Raw genomic sequence first — 23,051 nt, forward strand, 5'->3', positions numbered from 1 at the left:
CCTGGGAGGGGTGGTGGAGGAGGGAAGGACAAGGCCACACAGCACTTTAAAAGTTTAAAACTTGTTGAATGCCAGCCTTCTGTTGCTTGGGCAATCCTCTGGGGTGGAGCGGCTGGGTGGCCGGAGGCCCCCCCACCGCGTTCTTGGGCATCTGGGTGAGGAGGCTATGGAACTCGGGAAGGAGGGTGGTTGGTTACGCAGGGGCGGTAGTGGCGGTCTGTGCTCCAGCTGCCTTTGCTGCAGCTCAACCATACGCTGGAGCATATTAGTTTGATCCTCCAGCAGCCTCAGCATTGAATCCTGCCTCCTCTCATCATGCTGCCGCCACCTTTCAGCTTCAGCCCTGTCTTCAGACCGCCACTTACTCTCCTCAGCCTGCCACCTCTCCTCCCGGTCATTTTGTGCTTTCCTGCACTCTGACATTGTCTGTCTCCACGCATTCGTCTGTGCTCTGTCAGTGTGGGAGGACAGCAAGAGCTCAGAGAACATTTCATCGCGAGTGTGTTTTTTTCGCCTTCTAATCTTCACTAGCCTCTGGGAGGGAGAAGATCCTGTGATCCTTGAAACACATGCAGCTGGTGGAGAGAAAAAAAGGGACAGTGGTATTTAAAAAAGACACATTTTATAGAACAATGGGTACGCTCTTTCACGGTAAACCTTGCTGTTAACATTACATACATAGCACGTGCTTTTGTTACAAGGTCGCGTTTTGCCTCCCTCCACCACATGGCTAGCCCCTCCCCTCTCCCCCCTCACCGTGGCTAACAGTGAGGAACATTTCTGTTCAGCCACAGGCAAACAACCCAGCAGGAACGGGCACCTCTGAATGTCCCCTTAAGAAAAGCACCCTATTTCAACCAGGTGACCATGAATGATATCACTCTCCTGAGGATAACACAGAGAGATAAAGAACGGATGTTGTTTGAACGCCAGCAAACATACACTGCAATGATCTGTTCTACAATGATTCCCGAGTACGTGCTACTGACCTGGAGTAGTAAAGTGTCCTACCATGGTGGATGGAATAAGGCTGCCCTCCCCAGAAACCTTTTGCAAAGGCTTTGGGAGTACACCCAGGAGAGCCACAAATGTCAGGGCAAATTAATCATTAAACACGCTTGCTTTTAAACCATGTATACTATTTTAAAAGGTACACTCACCAGACATCCCTTCTCCGCCTGGCAGGTCCGGGAGGCAGCCTTGGGTGGGTTTGGGGGTACTGGCTCCAGGTTCAGGGTGAGAAACAGTTCCTGGCTGTCAGGAAAACCAGTTTCTATGCTTGCTTTCTGTGAGCTATCTACAACCTCATCATCATCATCATCTTCCTCATCCCCAAAATCTGCTTCCGTGTTGCCTCCATCTCCATTTAAGGAGTCAAACAACACGGCTGGGGTAGTGGTGGCTGAACCCCCCTAAAATAGCATGCAGCATCATAGAAGTGGCATGTTTGGGGCTCTGACCCGGAGCGGCTGTTTGTCTCTCTGGTTTTCTGGTAGGCTTGCCTCAGCTCCTTAAGTTTCACGCGGCATTGCTTCGGGTCCCTGTTATGGCCTCTGTCCTTCATGCCCTGGGAGATTTTGACAAATGTTTTGGCATTTGGAAAACTGGAACGGAGTTCTGATAGCACGGATTCCTCTCCCCATACAGTGATCAGATCCCATAGAAGTGGTTTTTTACCCACGAAAGCTTATGCCCAAATAAATCTGTTAGTCTTTAAAGTATAAAATATAATCAGTCACATAGTCTTGCTCATACCTGCCCTGCCCTGGATTGAAATCTGCTCCCATTGAGGAGCTGAATTTGTATCTCTTGTCTGCACAAAGATGGGGTTATTGCTATACAGCCAGTTGATGGCTCTGTTGATGGCTAAATGGAACACCGTGACTGCCTGCTGTCCACAACTATCAATACCTCAGCTCCTGCAATGGATGAAATGTCCAGAGGAGGTTGGAGTCAGAGAGGCAGGAAAAAAGACTTAGTTGGCACCTGGCTCCCTACCATGGAACTCATTTCCACAGATCCAAGTGACAGTGAAACTCACAACTTTCAGGGCCAATTGAAAAAACTCAATTCTTCAATTTAGAGTTCCCATAACTAGAAAAAGAAGGTCAGAGAAAAAGACGAGGGGAAAAAGGAGAAGTAGGTAGATTTAAAGTCACTCTCTCCTGGAAGAAGGGAAGGATTTAAGTTAGACCACATCATTCTTCATAACTTTTCTACATTTTGTTAGGCACTCAAACAAAGAGCATCGTATAAATTCACTCACACACACACACACACACAAATCTATCTTAAGAAAACATCCAAGGGACCAAACACAAATATTTTGTCTCCTAAAGGTGACTTCAACTATAGGTCAAAAAGAAATATATTGAAATTCTTGTGAATACTTTAATGAGTTCACTTAAAGACAGAGGCTTGTCTATTAGAAGTAGTCTTGATTGTATGTATATATAATTAATTGCTAAACACTTTCAGAACATGATGTGCTTCTGTCTGAAGTCAAGATTTATTCTAAGCCTTTGACATCTTTTCTTCTTTCCAAGCCCTTTTTCCCTTTGCTGAGGTAAGTAAACACCTTCAACAAAGGCATCATCTAAAACAGACTTCCACAGAAACCTGAAACTTGGTTTGAAAGGCTGTTTGCTGCTATTAAAATAACTGGCATGCTGTTTATAATTAGTTGTGACATGGCATGAGCTGCTCCAGAAGAATGCAGATACATTATCTTCAAACATGACAGCACGCCTCCAAATTTGACAAGTTTACTAGAAATGAGCAAAACATGAACAATCCATAGTTTAGGTTCAGATTTGATAACCGTCCAAAAATTGAGATGTTTATCTGAACCTACTCTTGAGTCTGCAAATCTCATGCAGTCAAACCTCTGCATGAGCCTGCTAATATTTACTAAAACAGTGACAACCAAGTTATCTCATTCAGTAGTGACAGTGTCATGTAAGAACACAGCAAATTGCTTCAAGATCAGAGGCCCCTTGGTATAACCACAGACAATTTAGGAAACTGATCTGTGGGCTGTCTGTCCGTGAAATTCACTTCTTTACCCATATGCATTTCTTTATTCCTTTGTGCACCATATTCTTCATAAGGAACTCAGATACTAAAGTGATGGGCCAAAGATAGGTCTTGTAACAATAACTATGGGGATTACAAACAGCCATATGACTGAGCAATACACTAATTCTCAAGTGCTGGAACCCATACCAGGCATAGAACACTAGGAAACCTTCCTGTGTCATCTCTGCTTCAAGGTATCAGCAAAAATATACAGCATTAATACACCGCAAAGGCTAAGACAATGGTCACTCATCAGCCTGGTGGCAACTTGCAACATCAGACTGAAGTGGTGTTTTACACCATGTGTGAGCCAAGCAATCACTATATTTATATGCATAATGTCATCTAAATAAATAACATGTACTCAAGCACGGATTTTGCTCTGGCAGCAGGTGTGGTATTGGGGACTGCACCTTTAAGGGCTGAGCTTCCCAGACAGAAAGTCTATGCAGGGCACCACAAAACTCTTGTTTTTAGGCACAGCCAACCACCCAGAATAAAGCAGAGCTCTTGCAAGCACCTTAAGTATTGAGTGATCATGGAGCACCGCATGCAATCCAGAGCAAAAAGACGTTAAGAAAATCCTGAGTGGAAGAATGGAACAGTGCTGAAACTCTCTAGAAATGTGAAAGACTGGAGAAAATTTACACAGCACTTCACTCTGTATCTGCAATCAGTGGATGCCAGGAAAAAGAAAGACATTCAGAAGAGAGACTTACTAAAAAATTTTTAAAAATTATTAAAACTAATGTTAAAAATAATAGAATACACAGGTTAAGAAATAAGTGTCTGTACATCTGGGTTTAGTGTTTAGATTATCCACAAATACAAAGTTTGTTTTAAAAGTCATCCGGTACATAAAGTACATAATCAGCAATAACCCAAATTTAGGTGAATAAATTTAACAATACAGTTTAGATATTAGCATCCAATTATTCGGGTACATTACTCATGAAACGTTAAACTAAGAGTTGGTTGTGGAAAGCAAATATATGAATGAGTGAAGATTGTCCCTCAGTAATTGAGAATTTAGGGTAAGTTGTCTGTTAGAAAATACAATCCATCAGGGAAGTATTTCAGTTACTTTCCCGACTGTGCTTCTCATTGGCACTCCAGCTCATCGCTCCTCGTATTGCCGATGTCTGGTGATGTGTCCCTCGACCACCTGATGGCATCCGACACCATGAGTTGCCACATCAGCTGGGCGTAGCGTTGACCGATTCCACATTCTCTCAACACTCGCTTGTCAGTGGGGTCCCATGTGCCTACTACACCTAAACAAACAGGGGATTGCGCTTGTCAATTCTCTTTCTACTAGACATGGCATTCCTGACATAGTAACCTCTGCCACAGTTCAGTGGGCATGTGTTTAAAACGTCTCAATGAAGTGCAGGTTTAGACATGTAACAGCCACTTTCTATTATCCCGAATCCAACAGGTTGGGGAAAAACAGTGTCAAAATAATAAAGCCCCTTCTAAAAAAGCCTGCAGAGTCAGACTCTGATCCAAATTTACCACAGTTACATTATAAAATGGCACCAATGAAACACAGGATGTCCCCTGCTGATGTTTGCTTCAGCAGAAAACTGAACACAAGAAATGTCAGAGTCACTGGGGACTTGCACATGTATAAAGAGACAGATCAGGCAGAACAAAACAAGAAATCAGTCTAATCTGGAGTCCCAGGAGCTCCCATCTCTTCATGAAAATGATGCAGTGTGTCTCTATTATGGGAAGTAATGGTCATGAACAGCAGTGATGTCACTAGGAGCTGCTCCATGATTGTATGAGCTTGTCGTACAGCTGGACATCTACTACTGCGGAGAGGGCAACGCCTCCTCCAAACCCCAGAGGAAGGGAGATAAGGGGCACTGATTCTGAAACTTTGCCCAAGAAAGTCTCATACAGGCAACAAATAGAACATGGAACAACCAGAAGTGGACTTGCCACCTGCTGACAGCAGTAGTGCTGATGTTCAGGGAGCCTGCAGGTCCAAGCAACAATGCAGGGCGCCATAAGGACTAATTGCACACTGTTAGCAAGTTTAGTTATTAGGATGGTTATAAGTATTGGTAATTGTGTATTAGTTAATTGTGTTTTTAAATATTACTGTTATTAAATGTTAGCTTGGAAGGGTGATATTGGGGACTGTGACTTTAAGGGCTGAGCTTCCCAGACACAGTTTGCTCTTGTTACGCACAGCCAGTTTGGAACAAGATACAGAATAAACCAGATCTATTGCAAGCACCTTAAGCAGTGAGTGACCATTAAACGCCACAGCAGGAGTGACCGGATGTCCTAATAAATCTGTCTTTTCAATCCCTAATGTGTGTGATTCAATGAACCATGCTTTGCACACTGCTTGAACTTGTTTAACAATGAATTCCTTCAGAGTAAACTTACTACTGAAAATAGAAAAGGAGGACTTGTGGCACCTTAGAGACTAACAACTTTATTTGAGCATGAGCTTTCGTGAGCTACAGCTATAGCTCACTTCATTGAATGCATCCGATGAAGTGAGCTGTAGCTCACGAAAGCTCATGCTCAAATAAATTGGTTCGTCTCTAAGGTGCCACAAGTACTCCTTTTCTTCTTGCGGACACAGACTAACACGGCTGCTACTCTGAAACCTGTCACTACTGAAAATGTTACGATAGCAATATTTTCCATTAAAAATTAGATTTCCTGGGAGTTAGAGTTAGCTAAGTGCCTTGCAGGGAAAATCAGAGAATCTCATTTGGAATTCAGATGGTGGAAAGGTCCTAGACGAATACATTCTTAGAGAAATTCAACTTTGTACTATTCACTTGACTTATGTTAGCTCCTATTTAAAATGCTATAACAAGGGTTGCTCTTGGTATCCATATATATTTTGCTGTTATACTGAAAGGGCATTATAGTCATGTGTGTCAGCATCATTTAATATCTGGACTCGGAACAGCCTAAGTGATGCACATTCTGCCAGAGGCCAATTTTTCTTTCTTCTTTGTACGTTTGTGTGCAAGAAGCCATGCTTGGTGGTATTACATTAAAGCTAGCTCTTTCTTCCCACCATTGTGGTTAGACACTGGTTCACTCAGGACTGTAGATACTCAGTGATGTTTAAACTGCAGTTATATTTATAGCCCTGCTCCCCATGGCCGCAGGTGAGCCCTGCTGCCCAGGAGCAGGTGGTCAGGCCCAGAACTGGGAGAGCGGCCAGTGCTGCCAGGCCAGACCACAGTGGGGATGCTGGCACTGGCCGAGGGGCCCAACTTGTTGGACAGAAAACGGTGCGGCTAACGGTTGCTGGACAGCCCCTGCCACCCAGCCCCAGCCACTGGCGGCTGCCACTGGCCCCGAGCGCGCTGTGCCCTCCCAGCTGCCCAAGCCAGATGCTGATGGCTAGGCGCCACCAGTGAGTAGAGCCCTGCGTGATTGTATCTGCATCTGATCCACTATCCGCAAAAATGGTCAGCGGATATGAAGCAGATATCTGTGGATTTGCAGGGCTCTAGTTATATTGCTTTTGCATTCGTCTCTTCTGGAGAAGAGCACGGTAGCTGTTTAACATAATACTTCGATGCTACACAGCAGTCCTGGGCAAGAAGAATACTATATCCGGTAGAGTATGCAAATTAGATAAGCAAAATTTAATCATTCAAGTTGGAATTTGTCCAAGACAATGATCAAACTTCCATATGCTGAAGAAAAATGCCATGGAGACTTTGACTACAAAGGGTCAAAGACTTTAGTTTTAAATCTTATCCAAAAGAGAGTGCACTCCATCAGCCAATTTGATTCCAAAATCTGGGACAGTACTGACTCAAAAGAAAGCATCATCTCCTATATCTTTTGAGGTCTCTCACCTAAACATTGGCCAAACTCAGTCCTGCATAATTTGTAAGCTAGAGGAGGCATGGCTATCAGTCTGCACATCCAGCTGGAAAAAAATACCAATGGGGTCTGCAGCCCCCTAGGGGGCCACAAGCTGGTTTCATGGGGTCTGTGAAACAGGGCCAGTATTAGACTGCCTGGGGCCCAGGGCAGAAGCCCCACCCCACTGCACAGGGCTAAAGCCACACGGAGCAGAAGCTCTGAGCCCCACGACCCACCACCCCCCTCCTCACCTCCCACTGGGCCCTGGAGTTTTTATAGCCTGTTGGGTGGGGGACCTCAGAGAGAAAAAGTTTGAGAACTCCTGATGTAGATTATGGTTTCACAGCAATCAAAACTATACCTTGTGGCAGGTCAAACAGAAAACACTCAGGAACCACGTTCATGGAGGAAGTGTATTGAGTTCTCTGTGCCAAACCACAGAGGACATGAGTTGTTACAGCCCTCAGCGACAGAGCCTTGGTTCTTTATCTCAAGCTACAGCTGCTCATGCTTCTAGCTCTGGATGTCCCCAATTCATCCCTGGTGTGTCGGGCAAGATGGCAGCTTTGGGGTTTTATTTTCCGGAGCCATTAGTGTAGAGCCTCCTCAGTGGTGTCTGCTTCCAAACCAATTCAAAGCAATGGAAATGAAGAAGAAAGCTTAACACCTGCAAACTGAAGCTACACAAATTCAGACAAGAAAAAAAAATAAATAAAAATTGCACTATTGTTTTAAGTGAGAGTGTCAAGTAAGAGTGAGAGTAATCAACCATTCAAACAATTTACGAGGGACATGGTGGATTCTCCAGCACTCGATGTCTTTAAATCAAGAGTGGATATTTTTCTAAAAGCTATGTGCTATCTCAACCAGAATTTGTGTGTTAGATGCAGGAATTACTAATTGAAATTCTATGGCCTGTGTTACACAAATCAGACTAGATCAGCGTTTCTCAACCAGGGGACCATGAGTTTACTCTGAGGGGTCCACAAAGAAGAGCTGGCATTAGACTGGCTGGGGCCCAGGGCAGAAATCTTAGAGTCCCAAGCCCCGGCACCCTGCAGGACAGAAACCCCGAGCTCCCCCACACCCACAGGGCTAAAGCGCTGAGCACTAAGCCCCAGCACCTCACAGGGCAGAAGCCATAAGTCCTCCCCTACCTGTGGGGCTAAAGCACACCACTCCTCAGGGAAGAAGCCCCGAGCCCCCGCCTGGCAGCCGAAGCCTGGAGTCCCGAGCCCACCCACCCCCCAGGTGAAGGGTAGGATTAAAATTCAAAATGATCTGGAGAAACTGGAGAAATGGTATGAAATAAACAGGATGAAATTCAATATGAATAAATGCAAAGTACTCCACTTAGGAAGGAACAATCCTTTGTGCACATACAAAATGGGAAATTGCCTAGGAAGGAGTACTGCAGAAAGGGATCTGGGGGTCATAGTGGATCATGAGCTAAAGAGGAGTCAATAGTGTAACACTGTTGCAAAATAAGCAAACATTATTCTGGGAGGTATGAACAGGAGTGTTGTAAGCAAGACATGAGAAGTAATTCTTCTGCTCTACTCCATGCTAAGTAGGCCTCATCTGGAGTATTGCGTCCAGCTCTGGGTGCCGCATTTCAGGAAAGATGTGGACAAATTGGAGAAAGTGCAGAGAAGAGCAACAAAAATTATTGAAGGGAACTAAGCTATCCTGACTAGTCCTGAGGGGATAGGAGAGCTGTAGCACACCCACATCAGAGAACTCCAGTTTCAGGCCCTAAACACCGAGTCCACAGTGTGGATTTATCCCCAAACCTCCTGCCTGAGGTTCTTCCACCATCCCAACCCCCCATTATATGCATTCTGTATCCCACTAGTACGTTTTCAAACACAAAACCAAGAATAGCGTGGTGCTGGCCAAGGAAGAGTCCCCTGACAAGTTGTCGTGAGCTGGTGTGCCTGTCTACATATACTCTGTAAACGTCAGGTCTTAACCAAAGGTGCAGTTTAGGAAGTAAGGAGCCTTTAAGGAAACCAGCATTATCTGCAGTCCACTGCATCTCAGTGGATAGCACAACACTGCATGTCTCCCTCTAGCAATTAAACCATGGCAAAGACTGGGTATTCAAAATATTTGACAGTCAGCTGCTGTGATCTGATAGAGCTCCACCTAGAAATCAGAATCTTCAGCCTTACCATTAGATGGAGGATGACCAGATAAGGCTTGATCCTGAAGTTTTGCTGCATTGGTAGAAACACTTTCAAAGCAGTCTTCAAACACCATTGCTATGGTACAGGTTAGCACTTGGTTTGTTACCCACGGTTTTCAGAACCCAAAGCAGTGGTAACTTAACTGTTTCACTCCAGGTGGTGTCAATGGAAACACAACAATTCTGTCTGATGAAAGATTAATACAAGTAAGCATGCTCTTATCTAAAACTACAATTTATTAGATTTAAACATACAGAGACATAATCAACAGGTTTAGAACATCTCAAATAATTACCTAGAATCTAGAATGGTATTGAGTAATTTACAGCAGGCCCATGATGGACAGTCACTTCCCCGCCAGGGAGTAAGGTGTCAGGAAAAAGGTCTCTCAAGATAGCTTCAGAGGACCGCTCCAAATTACACTCTATTATCTAGTCTTTTTTTAACTAACTTTTACAAAACACACAGCTAAAAGTGACCTCTACTGGGTCATCACCTCTCCTAACTTCAATAAACCACTTATCAACAAACATTCCTAACAATCTTAATCATAATAAGCTTCTATATCAAATGCACCCAAAATTCAAGGTTTCCATCCACTTATTTTCTTTCAGTCTTAAATTATTGACTCTTTTTCTCCACTCCTTCCATTCTGATTAGCAAAAACTGCAAGCCTACAGCTAATTTTGACTTTGTCTCCAGAAGCCCTGCTTATTCCAATTAACCCTTAACTATGTGGTGTTCTATTTCATTAATTCATGGTGGCTGAATGCGCACAATATTGTTGCAATTATAGCTTGATCAAATTCTGGGGTAGACACACCCCACAAATCTGGGGCAACAGGTCAGGCACATTACTCCCCCAATCCCTCTGTACCATGCACAGCCAATCCCTAATCCCTTAGCATCATGCACAGCCCAACTCTCAATCTCTTGGCATCAGGCTGCTTTTAGCCATTTAGGGACTCCAAGGACATCATCTCCATTCAGACCTGAGTCCCACTAGCTCAGTTATCAAGGACTAAATTTTCTAGCACTTACTTCCATTAGTCCCTGTGATCATTTTCTATGCACAAGTCTCATTTTCCATGTACAAAGGCATTCCTGGTGCAATCTAGGATATGGTAGAATATGATAGGTGCCAGCCCCTCTGGAGCCTTCAAGATATTCCTGAATAGGCACAATGGTCTTCCTATAGCATGGTATGGTAGCATTGCCTTTATTTCTAACCTTGTTGTTTGCCATGCAGTTTTTCCTCCCTCCAGTGATGAAGTAAAACATATGTTTTAATCATTAATGAGTTGGAGACCTGGTCTGCCAGAAAATTCTTGGCCTCCCGTGACTTTTAAATATATCTCATTAATTTTTAATCTTCAGTTTAATCTAATTGAATGTCCAAAGTAAAGATTATTTCCTTTGCTCCATACTACAGCATTTTTCCCCTGCCAAAGTCAGCCACGGGGACTCACAGACTTAACCAACTAATTGCCATATACCTCAGTGTTGCAGGACTTTAGCCATCCTCTGCCTGTCCTGAAAACCCTCCATTAGGTTCACATTTCCCCAGATTATTCTGATAAAAATGCATGGATGAAGGAGTTTGCTTGACTTTCACATTATGGAAAGAGTTTATGTGATGGCCACCCTCTTTGGTTGACACACTGGGGTTTGAACTACGAGGAGTGTGGTGGCACCTTAAAAGACTAACAGATTTATTTGGGCATAAGCTTTCATGGGTAAAAAACCCCACTTCTTCAGATGCATGGAGTGAAAATTACAGACAGAGGCATAAATATACTAGTACATGAAGAGAAGGGAGTTACCTTATAAGTGGAGAACCAGTGTTGACAGGGCCAATTCAGTCAGGGTGGATGATGTGCACTCCCAATAATTGATGAGGAGGTGTCCCTTTACATTTTTGGCTAAAAGGCTGGAAAGATAACAGCTGGCTCTAAGTGCTGACTGGCCAGCAGTAAACTGAGATAAATTCATATTATATTATGGTATTAGTACTTCCCTTTTTCTGTAGATGGAAAAGAACTATATCCATTTAAGACTTCTTTGATATATTCCCATCTTCCTTTTAGTTATCCTGAAGATGTAAAGCCACATTCTCTCCTACAATTAGCCCCTTTTGTGCCACTCAGGTGACATGAAGCAACCAGATTCTTGCTATATTTGGCCAGCTGATCATTCTCCTTGAGGGGAAGATCTCAGCTAGCATAAAGTCAGCATAGACAGCACCTATGGCACACCTCCCCGACTGCCAACCACAATGTAGGAGGCATCAGTGGGAGAGATGTGGCCAGAGCACTAATGCTCTCTGTCACTTCTTAGCGGATAGATCATCCCTTGAGGATTACTGCCAGCTGGAAGATGTCAGAGCGGCACACAAGGCTGCTTTAAATTATGCCGGGGCTAGAGTTTGAACTGTGGAAGGTGGAGAATCAGGGAGCTAGAGCCAGTTTCAACAGTCCTCCCTCCCACATCTCCTGCACTGAACAGATATCAGCACATGAGAGAAATTAGCCCATCATTCTGATTAGGTATTTCCTGAAAGTGCTATTTAAAATTGGGAAAAAAAATTCCCTTTGTCTGTCTGTCTGTTGTTCTCCGGAGAGACGAGACACAGGGCAGGAACAGGGCTGAACTATGCTGTAGGAAGCTTTAAGCCAGCTATGAAAAACCATCACATCATACCTAGAGACTACTTATCTTAAACCCCAGATATGTAAGTAAATCAGGGAATGTCTAGAAAGACACAGTTAGGGTTATTTATTTTGTTTCTTATTGGCTTGTGAACTCCTCTGTGCTAACCCCCAAATGCTTTTGTTTTGCTGGTAACCATTAAGCTGGACCTCAAGAAAACCATTCTTGATGCTTAATTATTATATTTGCTCTTTTTAAATCTGACAATAGCCTAAGTTCCAGATGTATATTCTTTCTTTTTGTTTTTAATAACATTTACCTTTTTTAAGAACACGATTGTTTATTTTTGTGTCCTAAAAGGTTTGTGCATATGTTGTTTAATTAGCTGGTGACAACAGCTGATTTCCTTTGTTTTCTTTCTCAGCTTTTCCGAGGCGGGGGGGCTTGAGGGTACCCCAAAGGGAGGAATTCCCAAGTGCGCCTTCCTGGGTCCAAAGGGGTTTTTTGCACTTGGGTGGTGGGAGCATCTACCCATCCAAGGTCAGAGAGAAGCTGAAACCTTGGGAGTTTAATACAAGCCTGGAGTAGCGAGTATTAATTTTTAGAATCCTTGCGGGCCCCCACCTTCTGCACTCGAAGTGCCAGAGTGGGGAATCAGCCTTGACAGCATGTTAAAAAGGAGAAGGAAGATCAGAAATCTGCATACAATGTACAGCGAACAACATCTTGTTTTGGTGCCACAGGTGGGTGGCATTTAGAAGATAACACCATTTTCCCCCTCAATCAAGCAAATAATGCCACGGTGCATAGCAGACCTTGAGCCCAGCAGACCTCAGAGAGCACACATCATCATACTTTGAACATCTGAACAATCTACCTTGAGCAATGTCTCGTTTTTGTGACTTGCTTGTTTTGTGGGTGGAGCTTAGAAAAATACCACCACCTTCCTGTCCCCTCCCAGTTCGACTTCTGCTTGAAAGACCTTTAAGAGACAAAAAGTTTTCAGGAGGGTGAGCGCTCAGCATTTTCTAAAACTTAGGCCCATTTATGGTGCCACAGGTTAAGCACCCAAAAATTATTAGTCACTTTTGAAAATCTTTGTTATGGGTTTTCAAAGTGCTTTGAAGACAAAAATATTTAGTGTTTATAAAAGTTTTTATATTGTTACACCTCGTGCCCTTATTTCCAGACCATGAGCCACAGGGAAAAGGGATTCTCCATTACATAAAAGCAAAAGCACAAAACTCTAATTCCAGTTCACAAAATAGTAAACCAGCCAACTACAGTAACTCCCCACTTAACGTCCTCTCACTTAACATTGTTTCGATCTTACGTCCCTGCTCCATTACAGAACATGCTCATTTAAAGTTGTGCAATGCTCTGGTATAACGTCGTTTGGCCGCCTACTTTGTCCACAGTTGGCAGCCCCCCTATCAGCTCCCCTACGCCCGCCCCCCCCAGCACCTCCCGCCCGCCGGCAGACCCCGTGAATCAACGCCTTCCCCCTGCTCCCCGCACCTCCTGCCTGTGGCAATCAGCTGGTTTGCAGGGTTCAGGAGGCAGGAGGGAGCAGCAAGGAGCGAGTACTCGGCACGCAGGCTCCCCCTCCCTCCCCTGCCTCCTGAACGCCGCAAACCAGCTGATTGCCACGGGCAGGAGGCCGGGGAGGGAGGAGGGAGGCTGCGCACCGCGTCCTCGCTCCTCCCCCGAGCCTCCTGAACCCCGCAAGACAGCTGATTGCCACGGGCAGGAGGAGGGGGGAGCAGGGGGAAGGTGCTGATCCGCCGGGTCCTCTGGCAGGCAGGAGGCACTTGCAGGGGGGCATAGGGGAACTGATACGGGGGCTTCCAGCCTGTTTAATACCTGTATTAAATTGCTTGTTTTAAAATGTATATAATGCCTTTTGTCTGACAAAAAAAAATTTCCCTGGAACCTAACCCCCCCTATTTACATTCATTCTTATGGGGAAATTGGATTCGCTTAACATCGTTTCGCTTAAAGTCGCATTTTTCAGGAACATAACTACAACATTAAGTGAGGAGTTACTGTAGATTCATATTTACAATGGGAACTGGAGTTTTTCTCCCATTGTGGCATATCTGAGCAATCACAATCCTGACTTATGCAGAAGTCTGACTGACTTCCACTGGAGGTTTGCTCAAGTAACACCTCCAGGACTGGCTCAATAATAATAGTAACAGAGACCCCCACAAACCCTACAATTCATTGCATACAGGCAGACTGCTGCACCTACATGGAGTCCTGCTGAAGTCAACGGGGGTCTGCGCAGGTGCAATGAATTACAGATCGGGATCATATGGAGTAAATTTGGTCTGAGGAACTGACAGCACTTGACAAAACATAAAGAGCCTGTTGCAAAGTCCACTGAAGTCAATGAGTGTCTTTCCACTGACGTTAATGGGCTTTGGATCAGGCCATAATTAAACAAAGAAATGGAACTGTGTTAAGAACATTGTATGTAATGAAGACATCCTGAAGTGATACATTGCAAAGAGGGAAATGCTGGACCCCATCCTGCAGTCTTTCTACAAGCCACTCTCTCACGGACTTCAGTGGGAGTAAGAAGAGGAGGAGGGGGGCACCTTTTGTATATATCAAACAGGTCAAAATGAAAACGATCAATAGCTGCCTAATGCCCAGTACTATACCAAGTGCCTCCTGCTAGGTGCTCAGCACCTTCTGTTCCCATTGATTTCAGTGGGAATAAATAGGGGTTATGGGTACCCAGGACCTTGCAAGATTAGGCCCATTGACAGTGTAACTCATAGGAAACCAGTGTTAAATACATTCAGCAGAATGCTAAACAGAAAAGAATAGCTGGAGCTTCCTCATTATGAGCCCATTTAGAAATTCATTTGATCTACCGATTTTATAAACTGAACCACAGAATGACATTTCTGAATGTTTAAGACTGAAAAAAGGATGTATAGAAATATATCTCACAGACATTTAAAAAAAAACCCACACAGGGATTTCAGCTCTTCCCAGGACAAGTAAAACAAATTAAACTACATATTTCAAGTATCAGGTTTCTTTCTCTTTCCTAGCAACTCTTCACCATCTCTTGTTAAACATGCCTATTTGGATTATCTTAGACATTACTAGAAATTGAAAGGCAAAGGCCAGGCATCCTACTGTTTTACTTGAAACCAACGCTGAAGGCCTCAAGCTGTGATATAGAGTGAACTGTCTATCTTCTAAATATCCCATACATTGTCCCAACCATTTAACCCGGGATGTGAGATTATCTATTTTTCTGCTTGAAAGCATTCCTTCACTTTCCCTTCTTCATGCTGGATAGCTCAGCTAGTTTGATAATGATAGGAGTTCCAGCTCTCTCTTTTCCCCAGTATTATAAGCACAACTCTGGTCATTATTTGTCAGAAAAACAGGGTTTACCATCCATCTTGCCATTTCCTCCGTGCAAATTCTCTGACTTCTTCAATGGTATACACTTTTTCAAAGAAAAACTATTTAAAGGGGGTAAAGTGGGTTGTTACAATTTTCACACTTCCGGGGATGCTGCATGGACGTAGCATCTAGAAACGCCAAACCGAATGTTGCAATGGCCTCTTCAGAGGACACCAGGCTATTAGTTCAGGAAGCATTCAAGAGTCACAAATGAAACATCAATTCACTTGTCACGGCTTTGTTTTACAATAATCTTATTGATTTGTAAAAATGCCCATAAATTTGTGATTAAGAATATTTGATATTGAAAAATTCTCATGGCCATTCAAACTACATAGTAACCCCATAATCACCCTCCTCAGGCATGAGCCTAAGAGAAGAGCTGGGCCTCATTCCATAGCCTGAAGGCTACTCTAGTTCTGCAAGACCAGCAAGGGAGGCAAGGTCCAGAGCCAAGGGCTCTCTCTAGAGAATGCCCAAGCTCCTGGCCCACTCTTACAGATCCAGAGGCTAGATCTGTCACACAGAAAAAAACAAAGTCTTTCCCCTAGCCAGGATCCCAGGCAGAGCTCAGCCACCACTTTGAATCTCAGCCAGAAGGAAATGGCAAGCCAAGGAGAGTTTTCATAGGCTCCTTGTAGTTCATTTACAAAGCCAGTCACGTTCTACACGAATTTCTGAGTAACCTTCAAGGTTAGCCCCATGCAGAGCAAATTGTGATACTCTAAACTGGAAGCAACAAAGGACCATATGAGACAGCAATGATTGCAATTGTCTTATAAAGCACAGATGTTCGACTCATCCCTAAGCCTGGATCATCAGGCTGCGTCAGTGGGGAAAAAAGCTTTCTGCCATCTGCAGCTTGTTAGGAAATTCTGTCCCTTCCTCCCAGTTGAGGATCATGCAGTGCATTCATCAGCTCTCGGGCAAGATTACTGTATGTTGGTATGTGGATGAAATCGTGGCTTTAGGACTTTTACAGAAGAGAAGTGCAACTGAACCTGCTCAGTAGTCAACTGAGACTTGAGCCTCCCACCACACCCTCGGTAGGCTTCCCTCAGTGTCACCTCTGACTTGAGCGTTCGCTAATTCACCCTCAGTCAAGTCCCAAACTCAGCCACACACAGCCCTGTGTATATCCTGTGACAGACAACGCCTCCCCAAATTAACCAACTAGAGCCTTCTGCCTCAATGGTTCTAAAAAAGTGAACTGATTTAAGGAGGAAAACAGAAAGTAGAAATAAAACCATTATGACTAGGCTGCCTGACCACTGTGCAAGTGTGCAAGGGGGCGGGGGGAGAAATATCACTATTCTCACTGCCAGGCACAATTGTAATCCTTGTACTCCCCTGAGTTGTAACTATTTGTAAAATAGCAGCAATGTTTGGTTAAAAGTAACCGGAGTAGACTAAACCCCTTCCTTTTCCTATCAGAGAAGCTAAACTGATTCCCCTAATCCCACCTCAATCATAGAAATGAGAAGCAGCCCTGCACCTCACACACATCCCTTCTGTCTCCGCAAAGTAAGGCCAACTTCCATTAGCGTTGCTAGGATAATTTATATCCCCTTCTGTTGTGATGTGTATACAAAAGTTATCATATTTCTGATCCCTAATACAGGATCCCTATGGGCTTTTGATTGCAGACATATGCTAATCCATTTACTTTGGTGTCTTCCAAGATTATCAGCTTTCCACCCCACCCATACTTCAAAAGGCTTTGACAGCATACAGTTCCCACAGAGTCACGGAGAGGAACACACGCACACCCGAGTAACCAAGTTACTTCTGAACAACTCTTTATTCACCAAGGGTTTTTTGAGTCTAAGTCAGATGTGTTTTGACTGCATATTTCAGCCATTTGTTTTTTAACCCCAGCTGGGAAATTGATTCCTCCTTTACTGAACTGAATGATATAAGGACCTCAGAATTAATGGACATGCAAACACTTGACTGCAGAAGAGGAGGTAACGCTGATGGTTTTGACAAATGCTGGACTGTGGACATCCATGGCTTTATCTAAACACAGGCGTGACCGGTTGGCAATGGGTGAAACAGTTCTGTTGCTGACCCCAAAAGGGTCTGTCTTCACTGTAGAGTTAGCCTGGGTTTGCTTCTAATCCCCCACTTGTCCACCTATACAACCCTCTCTCCTGAGTTCAGTGGTGCTTTCAGGCCTCTGGTATGGCAGGGAATGTGGGTTAGAGCCCAGATTCCAATTTCATTTGGGCTGGTAACCTGCCCACTTTGCAGGGAGGACACAGGCTAATCACTCAAGTGCTGATTGTTCTCCAATGCTTTCCCACAATTCTCCCTCTGTGCCCGGACACACAAGGTCTCCCACCATCCACTGGGGAAGAATCACAGAGCTCAGCTGGCTGCAGCATGGGGAACCATGGGATACGCGTCCAGATGTCTTAGCGACACACCCAGGGGAGTGCAGTATCCATGAGCAGGGCTCTGCAGAGTGGCTGCTCACACCTCAGCTAGGCTAACCCTAGCTAGCCAAGCCCAGGTGCCAATCACCAGCCGAACGCTGCAGTGAAGATGTACCCTAAATGTAGAGACGGGTATGCAGAGGTTCACACTGATTAAGCTAATCAAGGTTCAGTTCTCCCTGTAATCAGGGTCAACCCCAATTAGCTCAATCAGTGCAAGCCTCAATTTACTCTTGTCCCCATTTAGGGATCAGCACCAGTGCAGCTACATGGGTGGCTGGCTACCACAGGCAGAATTGGGGCTATTCCCTGGTGTGACGCTGTATGGAATCTGGGAGACACTTTATGATATTGTTGACACCGATACTATAAAATAACAAAGAATCTGACTGGGCATGCAATGTGAGGTATCTGTGAAAATGTTACAATTTGCCAAGTATTACAATCTTGTTTATATGTTTGTATCACCTTTGTATTATGAGTTATAGATATATAGGGTATATCTGTATTTCAAACTTGTGCTGTGCATCCGGATTACACCCCCAGATAGATTGGCATCAGTGCTGCCTAGCCTGCTTGATGACCCATCAAGTGACATCAACTGTACAATGAACCCATTGAAAGGATCAGGGACTACACCTTATTACTCAGCAAGGCATGCCTATGGACAGAACTCTATGGTTCCATGTGCTGGACAGTTTCTGTTTGGAACAAAGGAAACAGAAGCTGCATGGCAAATGACTATAAAAGGCAGCTGCATCTTCTCCATTTTGTCTTCAATCCTGCTTCTGACCTCTGGAGGAACTTTGCTACAAACTGACGCTCTGAACAAAGGACTGAATGACCCATTCAACCTGTGGATATATTCCAGAGGGACTTTCAAGCCATCAAACTCACCAATACTGCTAGGAACCTGATATATGGACTTTGAAGTCTTTGTATGTATGTGACTGTTTTACCATCTCTCTTCTTCTTTCTTTATAATAAACCTTTTCTTTTAGACACTAAAGGATTGGCTAGCGTCATGGTATTTTGGGTAAGATCCAACCTAATATTGGCCTGGTAATGTGGCTGGCACTTTGGTGTTCAGAAGAACATTTTGTATAGTGAGCAGAGTTTTAAAATAGCTTCTCACTGTACTGGACCTAGATGCTGATTGGGAACCAGAGAACTGGAATGCAATAAGGGAGCTATGTGATTTTTTTTAATTATTATTATTTTTTATTTGCTTCTTGATAACCAGTGTGGGGATCAGAAGCTCAGTTTGTGACTGGTTGGGGAATTTAACTGCAATGTTAACCACTAATCTTGGGAGTATTTACTCTGGTTTTTAAAAACAGGTTAGACAAACACCTGTCAGGGATGGACTAGGTATACTTAATCCAACGTCAATGCAGGAGGGTTGGACTGAATGACCTCTTGAGGGCCTCTCCAGCCCGACATTTCTATGATTCTAGAACATTTAGAAAAAATGCCCTTAACCCACTGCCCTCTTTCCGGTCTATGCGTGTACCCACATCAAGTGCACGCACCTTGCCTTTATGGGCCTCGGAGGAGAAGCTTGCAATTCTTCCACTCTTAGAACAGGACCCAGGCACATTAACTCGTGTGTACCAACCACCTATCACTCTGATGGCAAACACCTGCATTTCTTCCTTTTGGGACCCTGTGACCATTTATATTGGCTAGAGCTGGTTGGGCATTTTCCACTGAAATGACTTTTCAACAGAAAATGCAGTTGCTCCCCAGCAAAAAAAAAAATCCACCTATTGCTGGGAAAAACCAAAGACAATATTTTGTTTCAGGTCAGCTCAATGTGAATTGAAATCATTTGGTTTGTGGAACTGACCCAAAATGCCCCCAGCCCCTTTTCAGCACAGTTCCTACTGGCCTCCCCAAGAGAGAGAATCTATATGATTCACTGCAGGCTCAGTCTGCAGTGACAAGTCCTGGTTTGTCCCATAGGTTTTGAGGGACACGGGGTTGCAGGAGTATGGAGAGGAATGCCACACAGAGCAGCCATCGCCATTCTCACCTCGCCTGTCCCCTCTCTGAACCTCCAGTTTGGGAAACCTCTGGAGGGGCTCAGAGGAGGGAAATGGGAGCAGAGCCACACCCCCCCTTCCATGTCTCTGTTGGCCAAACCCATGGGATTCTGCTCACCTCTGCTGTTATTCTTCTGGAGGGCTTCACTGCAGGCCAGAGGCTGTGGGGGCCTGAACCCACTCCAGTGAACTCATGGAGAGCTTGGCCACCAATTTCAGTGGGAATAGGAGCAAGCTTTTGCTGATGAGCAACCGAAGGCACTATCCAAGGCCTTCTCAGCATCCTTACCTACACTGCACTCCTAAACTGTGCCAGCCACAGAGCCAGTAAATGGGAGTGACTTCCTCAGGCACTTCTCTTTAGAGTTCAGCATGGATGGAACATCTAGGATGCTGGTTGAAGGTGCAAAGCTAGGGCCCTATCCTCAAATTGTGGAAACTGGTGTAGCTCCAGTGTCAATGGAGTTATTCCGATTGACACCAGAATTCACTTTTTAAAAGTGGGTGGGCATTTGGGATAGAAATCTAAGCACACTTTTGTGTTTGGTCATTAGGCACCTTGAATCAGAAGGGAAAACACTCCTGAGATCTAAATGCCTCAGGAATGCCAGAGGCAAGTGCCGTTACATTTCCCTATTTTACAATTATTAATGAAGAATATTCATTATTCCGTATACCCTAGAAACTCTTTTTCAGAGATCACCAACTAAGCCAGATATGTTATTTTGTCAGACCTAACAGCAATTCTGTGTTCTTCAGGCTTTTCACAGAGAAGCTGTTTTGTGTTTGCGATCTAAACTCACATACCATAGTACTTCTTTTCAGAATGTATGTCCATGAAAAAAAGAAAAACATCATTTCAGTCACTCCACATCAATCTGCATTTATTCAGTACAGGGTCCAGAAAGTGAAAATCTGATGCCCAGCATGAACCAGGTTTAAAATTCAACACTGGTGCATTCACAGGAGGATGTTACCGGTACCAGTGATAATTTGGAAACTCATATGTTTAATGTACAGTAATTTATTTGAGAAAGAATCACACAAGTAGTTATAGGACAATACATGTACTATGTAACCTTAAGCCTTAACTCCCTAAGCAAAAACCCTCAGTAACTATGTTGACCTTACACAGTATCCTGATTAGCAAACAAGGCAGATATATCTGCCAATTCTAGATGGAGACGTCTTTTCTTCTCTTCTTTCCCCTTTTAGGTACTTGGTCTGTTAAATGTCCCCCGAAGCAGGGTCTAGGTTGCCCCGAGGACTTCTGTCTCACTGTCTTGAACCTCTTCAGATGTTAATTGGGGGATTCACTTAACTAATTTACTTTGCTTAGCATTTATAACTTTTGTTCTCAAAGGAGTCACATATCCCAGGAATATGCCTTGTGGGCATTCATTACTGGTATACTGTAATTAATATTTTGGAAGGAGGGGCTGCAGAACAGACCTAGATCAAATCTCAATCAACATTTACCCTCTAATCAATTATTCACTTAAGCTCTTAGCATGATGTCATCCAGAAAGGGTCATTTTGACCCATGTCAGCTCACACCAAGCCCACTGATTGCACAGAATCACAGAAGAATCATAAAAGATTAGGGTTGGAAGAGACCTCTGGAGCTCATCTAGTCCAACCCCCTGCTCAAAGCAGGACCAACCCCAACAAAATCATCCTATCCAGGGCTTTGTCAAGTCAGGCCCTAAAAACCTCTAAGGGTGGAGATTCCACCACCTGCCTAGGTAACCCATTCCAGAGCTTCACCAACTTTATAATGAAATAGTTTTTCCTAATATCCAACCTAGACCTCCCCCACTGCAACTTGAGACCATTGCTTCTTGTTCTGTCATCTGCCACCACTGAGAACAGCCGAGCTCCATCCTCTTTGGAACCTCTCCTCATAAGTCATGTGCCCCACCCCCCTAATCATTTTCGTTGCCCTCTGCTGGACTCTCTCCAATTTGTCCATATCCTTTCTGTAGTGGGGGGCCCAAAACTTGATGTAATACTCCAGATGTGGCCTCACCAGTGCCAAATAGAGGGGAATAATCACTTCCCTCGATCTGCTGGCAATGTTCCTACTAATGCAGCCCAATAGCCTGTTAGCCTTCTTGACAACAAGGGCACACTGTTGACTCATATCCAGCATCTTGTCCACTGTAATCCCCAGGTCTTCTTCTGCAGAACTGCTGCTTAGCCAGTTGGTCCCCAGCCTGTAGCAATGCATGGAATTCTTCCATCCTAAGTGCAGGAGTCCGCACTTGTCCTTGTTGAACCTCATCAGATTTCTTTTAGCCCAATCCTCCAATTTGTTTAGGTCACTCTGGACCCTATCCCTATCCTCCAGTGTATCTACCTCTCCCCCCAGCTTAGTGTCATCCACAGACTTGCTGAGGGTGCAATCCATTCCATCATCCAGATCATTAATGAAGATGTTGAACAAAGCTGGCCCCAGGACAGACCCCTGGGGCACTCCGCTTGATAAAAGCTGCCAATTAGACATCAAGCTGTTGATCACTACCCATTGAGCCCGACAATCTAGCCAGCTTTCTATCTACCTTACAGTCCATTCATCCAATCCATACTTTTTTAACTTGCTGGCAAGAATACTGTGGGACACCGTATCAAAAGCTTTGCTAAAGTCAAGATATATCACATCCACCACATTTCCCATATCCACAGAGCCAGTTATCTTGACATAGAAGGCAATCAGGTTGGTCAGGCATGACTTGCCCTTGGTGAATCCAGGTTGACTGTTCCCTGATCACCTTCCTCTCCTCCAAGTGCTTCAAAATGGATTTCTGCTCCATGATTTTTCCAGGGACTGAGTTGAGGTTGACCAGTCTGTAGTTCCCTGGATTCTGTGTCTTCCCTTTTTTAAAGATGGGCACTAAATTTGCCTTTTTCCAATCGTCCGGAACCTCCCCCAATCGCCACGAGTTTTCGAAGATAATAGCCAACGGCTCTGCAATCACATCAGCCAACTCCCTCAGCACCCTCAGATGCATTAGATCTGGCCCCATGGACTTGTGATGTCCAGCTTTCCTAAATAGTCCCTAACCTGTTCTTTCACCACTGTTTTTACATCTTCCTTAACTTGTGGGCCGATTCCCCTACTGATATTCCAAAGCTTGATGTTGAAACATGCACATATATCAAGCTTATTTTAACCATTCCAGTGCTCTTCCAGCACCTTCAGTAGTTTTCCACATCATTTATGTAATGCTAAGAGAATCCTGCTCCCAAAATCCTCTAGCAAGTTCAGACATACCAAGCCATACCAAACTCATGCTTACCACATTTATTCATATCAGTCACAGCAATTCATAATAATTTGGCACCATCACAACTAGGTAATA

The 23,051-nt window shown here is 44.2% G+C and overlaps 1 long non-coding RNA gene across 1 annotated transcript; it reads right to left on the reverse strand.

The window, feature by feature from the left end:
* Positions 1–3,870: 3,870 nt before the first annotated feature.
* On the reverse strand, positions 3,871–9,307 carry LOC140900185 (uncharacterized). Its single transcript, XR_012155592.1, has 3 exons — positions 9,111–9,307; positions 7,298–7,616; positions 3,871–4,352 (listed from the first exon to the last, which is right to left on the reverse strand). It is a non-coding gene; the product is annotated as an uncharacterized lncRNA (long non-coding RNA).
* Between the last annotated feature and the right edge of the window lie 13,744 nt (positions 9,308–23,051).

This window comes from Lepidochelys kempii, chromosome 1, assembly GCF_965140265.1.
Source record: "Lepidochelys kempii isolate rLepKem1 chromosome 1, rLepKem1.hap2, whole genome shotgun sequence".
Classification (NCBI taxonomy): domain Eukaryota; kingdom Metazoa; phylum Chordata; order Testudines; family Cheloniidae; genus Lepidochelys; species Lepidochelys kempii.